This window comes from Kogia breviceps, chromosome 6 (genome assembly GCF_026419965.1).
Source record: "Kogia breviceps isolate mKogBre1 chromosome 6, mKogBre1 haplotype 1, whole genome shotgun sequence".
In the NCBI taxonomy this organism is placed as follows: Eukaryota; Metazoa; Chordata; class Mammalia; order Artiodactyla; family Physeteridae; genus Kogia; species Kogia breviceps.
Window position 1 is genome coordinate 67,256,187 of NC_081315.1, and position 7,349 is coordinate 67,263,535.

General features: G+C 41.7%; 1 pseudogene; it reads left to right on the top strand.

Moving 5' to 3' along the window:
• The first annotated feature begins 6,551 nt into the window (after positions 1 to 6,551).
• On the top strand, positions 6,552 to 7,018 carry LOC131758381 (ubiquitin-conjugating enzyme E2 D3 pseudogene; annotated as a pseudogene).
• Positions 7,019 to 7,349: the final 331 nt, after the last annotated feature.

The window sequence follows — 7,349 nt, forward strand, 5'->3', positions numbered from 1 at the left end:
ACAAGCCAAAGTCTACACCAAGCTTGGTGAGCCTGTCAGGAGGCAACCCAGAACCATCTATATTGTGTTCATACAGAGCCAAGCAGAGAAATGGACATTTAGGAGTGGGTTAGGTCTCTGGAAAGCTACATGTTCCCAGGTAAATGATGCTGAGGGGTGGTCGAGCTGAGGAGAAATGGAGGAAGGAGAGAACTAACAGTTTTTGAGCAACTACTAAGTGACAGAGGCATGCTAGGTACTTTACACATATGTGGCTGTGTCTGGTGAAGCAGAAGGTTTTTTTTTTAACCTTATTTTTTAAGAAGGTATCAGATTATTTCTGTCTGGATAATGTCAAAAAGTCCCTTGGCTAACAAAAATTAAAAAGTCCCTTGGCAAAAAAAAAAAAAAGTCCCTTGGCAGTCCTTCTTTGTTCCCGAAATAATCACTTGAATGACCCATATTAATTATATAAATTTAGGTTTAGTAAGCCAATCCTGATAGATGACAAAGTGATAGGAACTTTGGTGATTTGCTTGGTACTCAGCTCTAATAGCTTGGAGGAGGGGGCTAAATTTGCAAAGTGGACTTAAGGAGTCTCCAAAGGGAAAGGTGTCCTTGGCCACTTGCCTTTTGAAATTCAGTGTTAGCAGAATTTCTCAAATGAATTAGGATGATTACAACTGAGGTCCACTGGTAGAAGATAAAATCTAATTACACATCCAGAAAGGAAGGGATGTCTGGACAGGTGACAAGTTCCTCTGGATCCAGTTGTCTTGGCACAGATGTCACAGGGTGATACAGGACACAACAACTGAGTATGTGGATGTAACCAGAAGAGAAGTAACCTTGAGAGGCCAAGCTTGGACGCCACCAAGTTGTGTGTAAGGATCTGACCAGAAGGGGCATGGCAGCAGTGGGTGAGGACCCACTGGCCTCAGTAGTACCAATTTATTCAAAAGGTCCCAACAAAACAACAGCAGCTGAGACCAGGGCCTACCAGTGGACTGGTCGGGCTTTTCTGAGTTTCTCTCCATTTGGGGTTGAGAAGGAGCCTCCTTCAGAAGAGGAAGCACCTAGAGTTCTTAGTAAATTTGTAAAGGAGATTTTAAATAGGGGATCCCAAACATATTGACATGTAGAGATTCTAGTGATTAATTAGAAAATTTTAAAAGCCAAACTTACACCCAGTACTAGCGAGGTGGATCATGAGATCCCACTGAATCTTCACATCCAAACTAAGAGGTATGTACTATCATTCCCCACTTCACAGATAAGGAAGCAAAGGACTAACGAGGCCTTTGTGATTTGTCCAAGTAAGTTGTAACCTTGGGATACTAAATCCCAGTCTAATTCTCAGCTTGTCCTCATTTCCCTGGAGCACAGCAAAGTGGAAACAATTAAAGTATTTGGCAGCATGATCACGCTGAAAAGACTGGCAACACTTAGACACAGCTCAGGGATAAAACACTATTTGCATTAAGATGGAGAAAGAAACCAATGAATCCCTAATCTCTAAATTTATCTCATATGCTCACAAGCTTAAAATGCACCTGAATATGTTCAACATATAGGCATCTTAATTTTGAGATCCAATTCTACAAACCACAGGAAATGCTTCATGTATTTCTATTTTCTGCAGATAGAATTAGAAGTTAAAGATATTCTTCGGGAAAACCAACTGAAAAGCCTGGCTTCTTCAGGTTGAGAATGTAAAGGCAGAAGGGAAAGTGCCAAAAAGAAAGGTGATTAAATATGGCTAAGGAATTATTTGCCAAATTCTGAGAATTAGCACAACAGGAAACTTCTAGAAGCTTGAAGAACATAAAAAATCCACCTCCTATACTGTGGTGGGAATGTAAATTGGTACAGCCACTATGGAAAATAGTATGGAGGTTCCTCAAAAAACTAAAAATAGAGTTACCATATGATCCAGCAATCCCACTCCTGGGCATATATCTGGACAAAACCATAATTTGAAAAGATACAGGCACCCCTGTGTTCATAACAGTACTATTTACAATAGTCAAGACATAGAAACAACCTAAATGTCCACTGACAGATGAATGGATAAAGAAGATGTGGTACATATATATAATGGAATATTACTCAGCCATAAAAAAGAATGAAATAATGCCATTTGCAGCAACATGGATGGCCCTAGAGATTATCGTACTAAGTCAGTCAGAAAGAGAAAGACAAATACCATATGGTATCACATACGTGGAATCTAGAATATGACACAAGTGAGCTTACCTATGAAATAGAAATATAGATCAATGGAACAGGATAGGAAGTCCAAAGATAAACCCATGTACCTATGGCCACCTAATCTATGACCAAGGAGGCAAGAATATACAATGGAGAAAAGACATCTCTTCAATAACAGGTGCTGGGAAAACAAGACAACTACCTGTAAAAGAATGAAATTAGAACACTCCCTCACACCACACACAAAAATAAACTCAAAATGAATTAAAGACCTAATGTAAGCTCAGATACTGTAAAACTCTTAGAGGAAAATATAGGAAGAACACTCTTTGACATAAATCACAGCAAGATCTTTTTCAATCCACTGCCTAGAGTAATGAAAATAAAAACAAAAATAAACAAATGGGACCTAATGAAACTTAAAAGCTTTTGCACAGCAAAGGAAACCATAAACAAGATGAAAAAACAACCCTCAGAATGGGAGAAAATATTTGCAAACGAAGCAACTGATTAATATCCCAAATATACAAACAGCTCATGCAGCTCAATATCAAAAAAACAATCAATCAAAAAATGGGAGGAAGACCTAAATAGACATTTCTCCAAAGAAGATATAGTGATGGCCAAGAGGCACATGAAAAGATGCTCAACGTCACTAATTATTAGAGAAATGCAAATCAAAACTACAATGAAGTATCATAGGGCTTCCTTGGTGGCGCAGTGGTTGAGAGTCCGCCTGCCGATGCAGGGCATGCGGGTTCGTGCCCCAGTCCAGGAAGATCCCACATGCTGCAAGATCCCACTTGCTGCGGAGTGGCTGGGCCTGTGAGCCATGGCCACTGAGCCTGCGCATCCAGAGCCTGTGCTCCACAACAGGAGAGGCCACAACAGTGAGAGGCCTGCGTACCGAAAAAAAAAAAAAAAATTCTAGAATAAAGGCTGGAGAGGGTGTGGAGAAAAGGGAACCCTCTTGCACTGTTGGTGGGAATGTAAATTGGTACAGCCACTATGGAGAACAGTACGGAGGTTCCTTAAAAAATTAAAAATAGAGCTACCATATGACCCAGCAATCTCACTCCTAGGCATATATCCAGAGAAAACCATAATTCAAAGGGATGCACGCGGGCTTCCCTGGTGGCACAGTGGTTGGGAGTCCGCCTGCCAGTGCAGGGGACAAGGATTCAAACCCTGCTCTGGGAGGATTCCACATGCCATGGAGCGACTGAGCCCATGCGCCACAACTACTAAGCCTGCGCTCTAGAGCCCGCGAGCCACAACTACTGAGCCCACGTGCCACAACTACTGAAGCCCACATGCCTAGAGCCCATGCTCTGCAACAAGAGAAGCCACTGCAATGAGAAGCCTGTGCACCACAACGAATGGTAGCCCCCACTCGCCGCAACTAGAGAAAGCCCACATGCAGCAACAAAAGACCAAACTCAGCCAAAAATAAATAAATAAATAGATAAATAAAATTTTTTAAAAAAAGGATGCATGCACCCCGTTGTTTATTGCAGCACTATTTACAATAGCCAGGACATGGAAGCAACCTAAATGCCCATCAACAGAGGAATGGATAAAGAAGATGTGGTACATATATACAATGGAATACTACTCAGTCTTAAAAAGGAACAAAATAGTGCCATTTGCAGAGACGTGGATGGACCTAGAGATTGTCATACAGAGTGAGATAAGTGAGAAAGAGAAAAACAAATATAATATTGCTTACATGTGGAATCTAGAAAAATGGTAAAGATGAACTTATTGGGCTTCCCTGGTGGCGCAGTGGTTGAGAATCCGCCTGCCAATGCAGGGGGCACGGGTTCGTGCCCCAGTCCGGGAAGATCCCACATGCCGCGGAGCGGCTGGGCCCGTGAGCCATGGCCGCTGAGCCTGTGCGTCCGGAGCCTGTGCTCCGCAACGGGAGAGTCCACAGCAGTGAGAGGCCCGCGTACCACAAAAAAAAAAAAAAAAAAAAAAGATGAACTTATTTGCAAAGCAGAAGTAGAGTCAGATGTAGAGAACAAATGAATGGTTACCAAGGGGGTAAGGGGGTGGGATGAATTGGGAGACCAGGACTGACATATATACACTGTTATGTATAAACTAGATAACTAATGAGAACCTATAATACAGCACAGGGAACTCTACTCAGTACTCCATGGTGACCTAAATGGGAAGGAAATATAAAAAAAAGAGTGGGGGCTTTCCCTGGTGGTGCAGTGGTTAAGAATCTGCCTGCCAATGCAGGGGACACGGGTTCAAGCCCTGGTCTGGGAAGATCCCACATGCTGCGGAGCAACTAAGCCCGTGTGCCACAACTATCAAGCCTGCGCTCTAGAGCCCATGAGCCACAACTACTGAAGCCCATGCAGCACAACTACTGAAGCCCGTGCGCTTAGAGCCCATGCTCTGCAACAAGAGAAGCCACCACAAGGAGAAGCCTGCGCACCACAACGAAGAGTAGCCCCCGCTCACCACAACTAGAGAAAGCCCACGTGTAGCAACAAAGACCCAGAACAGCCAAAAATAAATAAATTTTTTTTAAAAATCCTTTCCCAGAATTGAGGAAATGGCAGCCACATTAAAAAATAATAATAATAAAATAAATTAAAAATAATTTTTTAAAGAGTGGATATATGTATACATATGACTGATTCACTTTGCTGCACAGCAAGAAGCTAACACAACATTGTCAAGCAACTACACTCCAATAAAGATTAATTTTTTAAAAAACTAAAAATAGAGTTACCATATGATCCAGCAATCCCACTCCTGGGCATATATCTGGACAAAACCATAATTTGAAAAGATACAGGCACTGCTGTGTTCATAGTAGTACTATTTACAATAGCCAAGACATGGAAACAACCTAAATGTCCAATGACAAATGCATGGATAAAGAAGATGTGGTACATATATACAATGGAATATTACTCAGCCATAAAAAAGCAATGAAATAATGCAGCAACATGGATGGCCCTAGAGATTATCCTACTAATTAAAGTCAGTCAGAAAGAGTAAGACAAATACCATATGATATCACTTATATGTGAAATCTAAAATATGACACAAATGAATTTATCTATGAAACAGACCCACAGACATGGAGAACAGACTTATGGTTGCCAAGGGGGAGGGGGAATGGGGGAGGGATGGATTGGGAGTTGGGATTAGTCTTACTGTATAGCACAGGCAACTATATTCAATATCCTGTAATTAAATCATAATGGAAAAGAATATGAAAAAGAATATATATATTATATATATATAACTGAATCACTTTTCTGTACATCAGAGACCAACACAACATTGTAAATCAACTATATTTTAATAAAATCAATTTGGGGGACTTCCCTGGTGGTCCAGTTAAGACTCCATGCTTCCACTGCAGGGGGCATGGGTTCCATCCCTGGCTGGGGAATTAAGATCCCACATGCTGCGTGCAGTGCAGCCAAAATAATGAAATGAAATGAAATGAAAATAAATAAAATTAAATTAAAATCCTATAGGGAGTTCCCTGGTGGCCTAGTGGTTAGGATTTCAGGCCCAGGTTCAATCCCTGGTCAGGGAACTGCGATCCCACAAGCCATGGTGCAGTGTGTCCAAAAACAAAGAATCCTATAGGTTCCAAAAGAGTTTAGGGAAACTCATGAGAGACAGATCCAAAATAAAGGAAAATTAAAAGAAAAATATTTATTTAATCCAAAATTAAAATAAATTGGTGGTAAGGAAATAGACGGTTACATGACACAAGATAAAAAGCCTAATTCTATATTTTTTAAAAAATCAGGGCTTCCCTGGTGGCGCAGTGGTTGAGAGTCCGCCTGCCGATGCAGGAGACACGGGTTCGTGCCCTGGTCCGGGAAGATCCCACATGCCGCGGAGCAACTAAGCCCGTGAGCCATGGCCGCTGGGCCTGCGCTTCCGGAGCTTGTGCTCCGCAACGGGAGAGGCCACAACAGTGAGAGGCCCGCATACCGCAAAAAAAAAAAAAAAAAATCAAACCTTGGGAAGTCCCTTGTGGTTCAGTGGTTAGGACTCTGCCCAAGGCCCGGGTTCAATCCCTGGTTGGGGAACTAAGATCCCACAAGCTGCCAGGTGCAACCAAAAAAAAAAAAAAAAAAACCTTTTGATAGTATTGAAAAATACTATCACCTCGTGTCATGTGCATGAGCACCATAGAGTCAGTGATGCAGCAGCTGTCAGGTGGGCAGGGAAGAGACCGAGGCCACACAGCATGAGGGACGCCCCAGCCCCTCTACGCCTATGTCTGGCAGAACCAGTGTGAGATAAAGAGGCAACCCTTCCAGCAGCCCGGAAAATCAAGAGTTTGGGCCAGACCTTTGAGCACACACCAAGATAGTGAGGAGCCAGACGAAAAGCACAGACTATGGAGCTGAAACAAATTAATAAGGAACTTAGTGATTTGGCCCATGACCCCCCGGCACAATGTTCTGCAGGTCCAGTTGGGGATGATGTTTCATTGACAAGTCACAATTATGGGACTTCATGACAACCCATATCAAGGTGGTGTATTCTTTCTGATAATTCATCTTCCTACAGACTATCCCTTCAAACCAGGTTGCATTTACCATAAGAATTTATCATCAAAATATCAACAGGAATGGCTACATTTGTTTTGATATTCTAAGATCACAGTGGTCACCTGCTTTAACTATTTTTCAAGTTCTTTTATCCATTTGTTCATTCCTGTGTGATCCAAACCCAGATGACCCCCTAATACCAGAGATTGCATGGATCTATAAGACAGACAGATAAGTACAACAGAATATCTCAGGAATGGACTCAGAAGTATGCCATGTGATGCTGCCTTAAGGTCAGAATAACCCACATTACATCTGGAACAAACTTTAAATTACTGTTCCTTTTTTGATTTTCTTATCCAGCTGCTCCCCTATCAGACCTTGTCTTTTTAAATTTTATTTTTTGTTTACCTCCCTCCATTCATTCACATGCTTATCTGAGAAGACTTAAGCTCTTCGAGCTTTGGACAATAACTGCTTTTAAAAACTGTAAAGTAGTTACAAAAGAACAGTGCCCAAAATTCAAAATTATTTTTTAAATGGAGCATGTATATTACATGGCCAAAGTCTTCACTCTAACCATTCCTCACAGCTCTAACATACTGAAGAAGC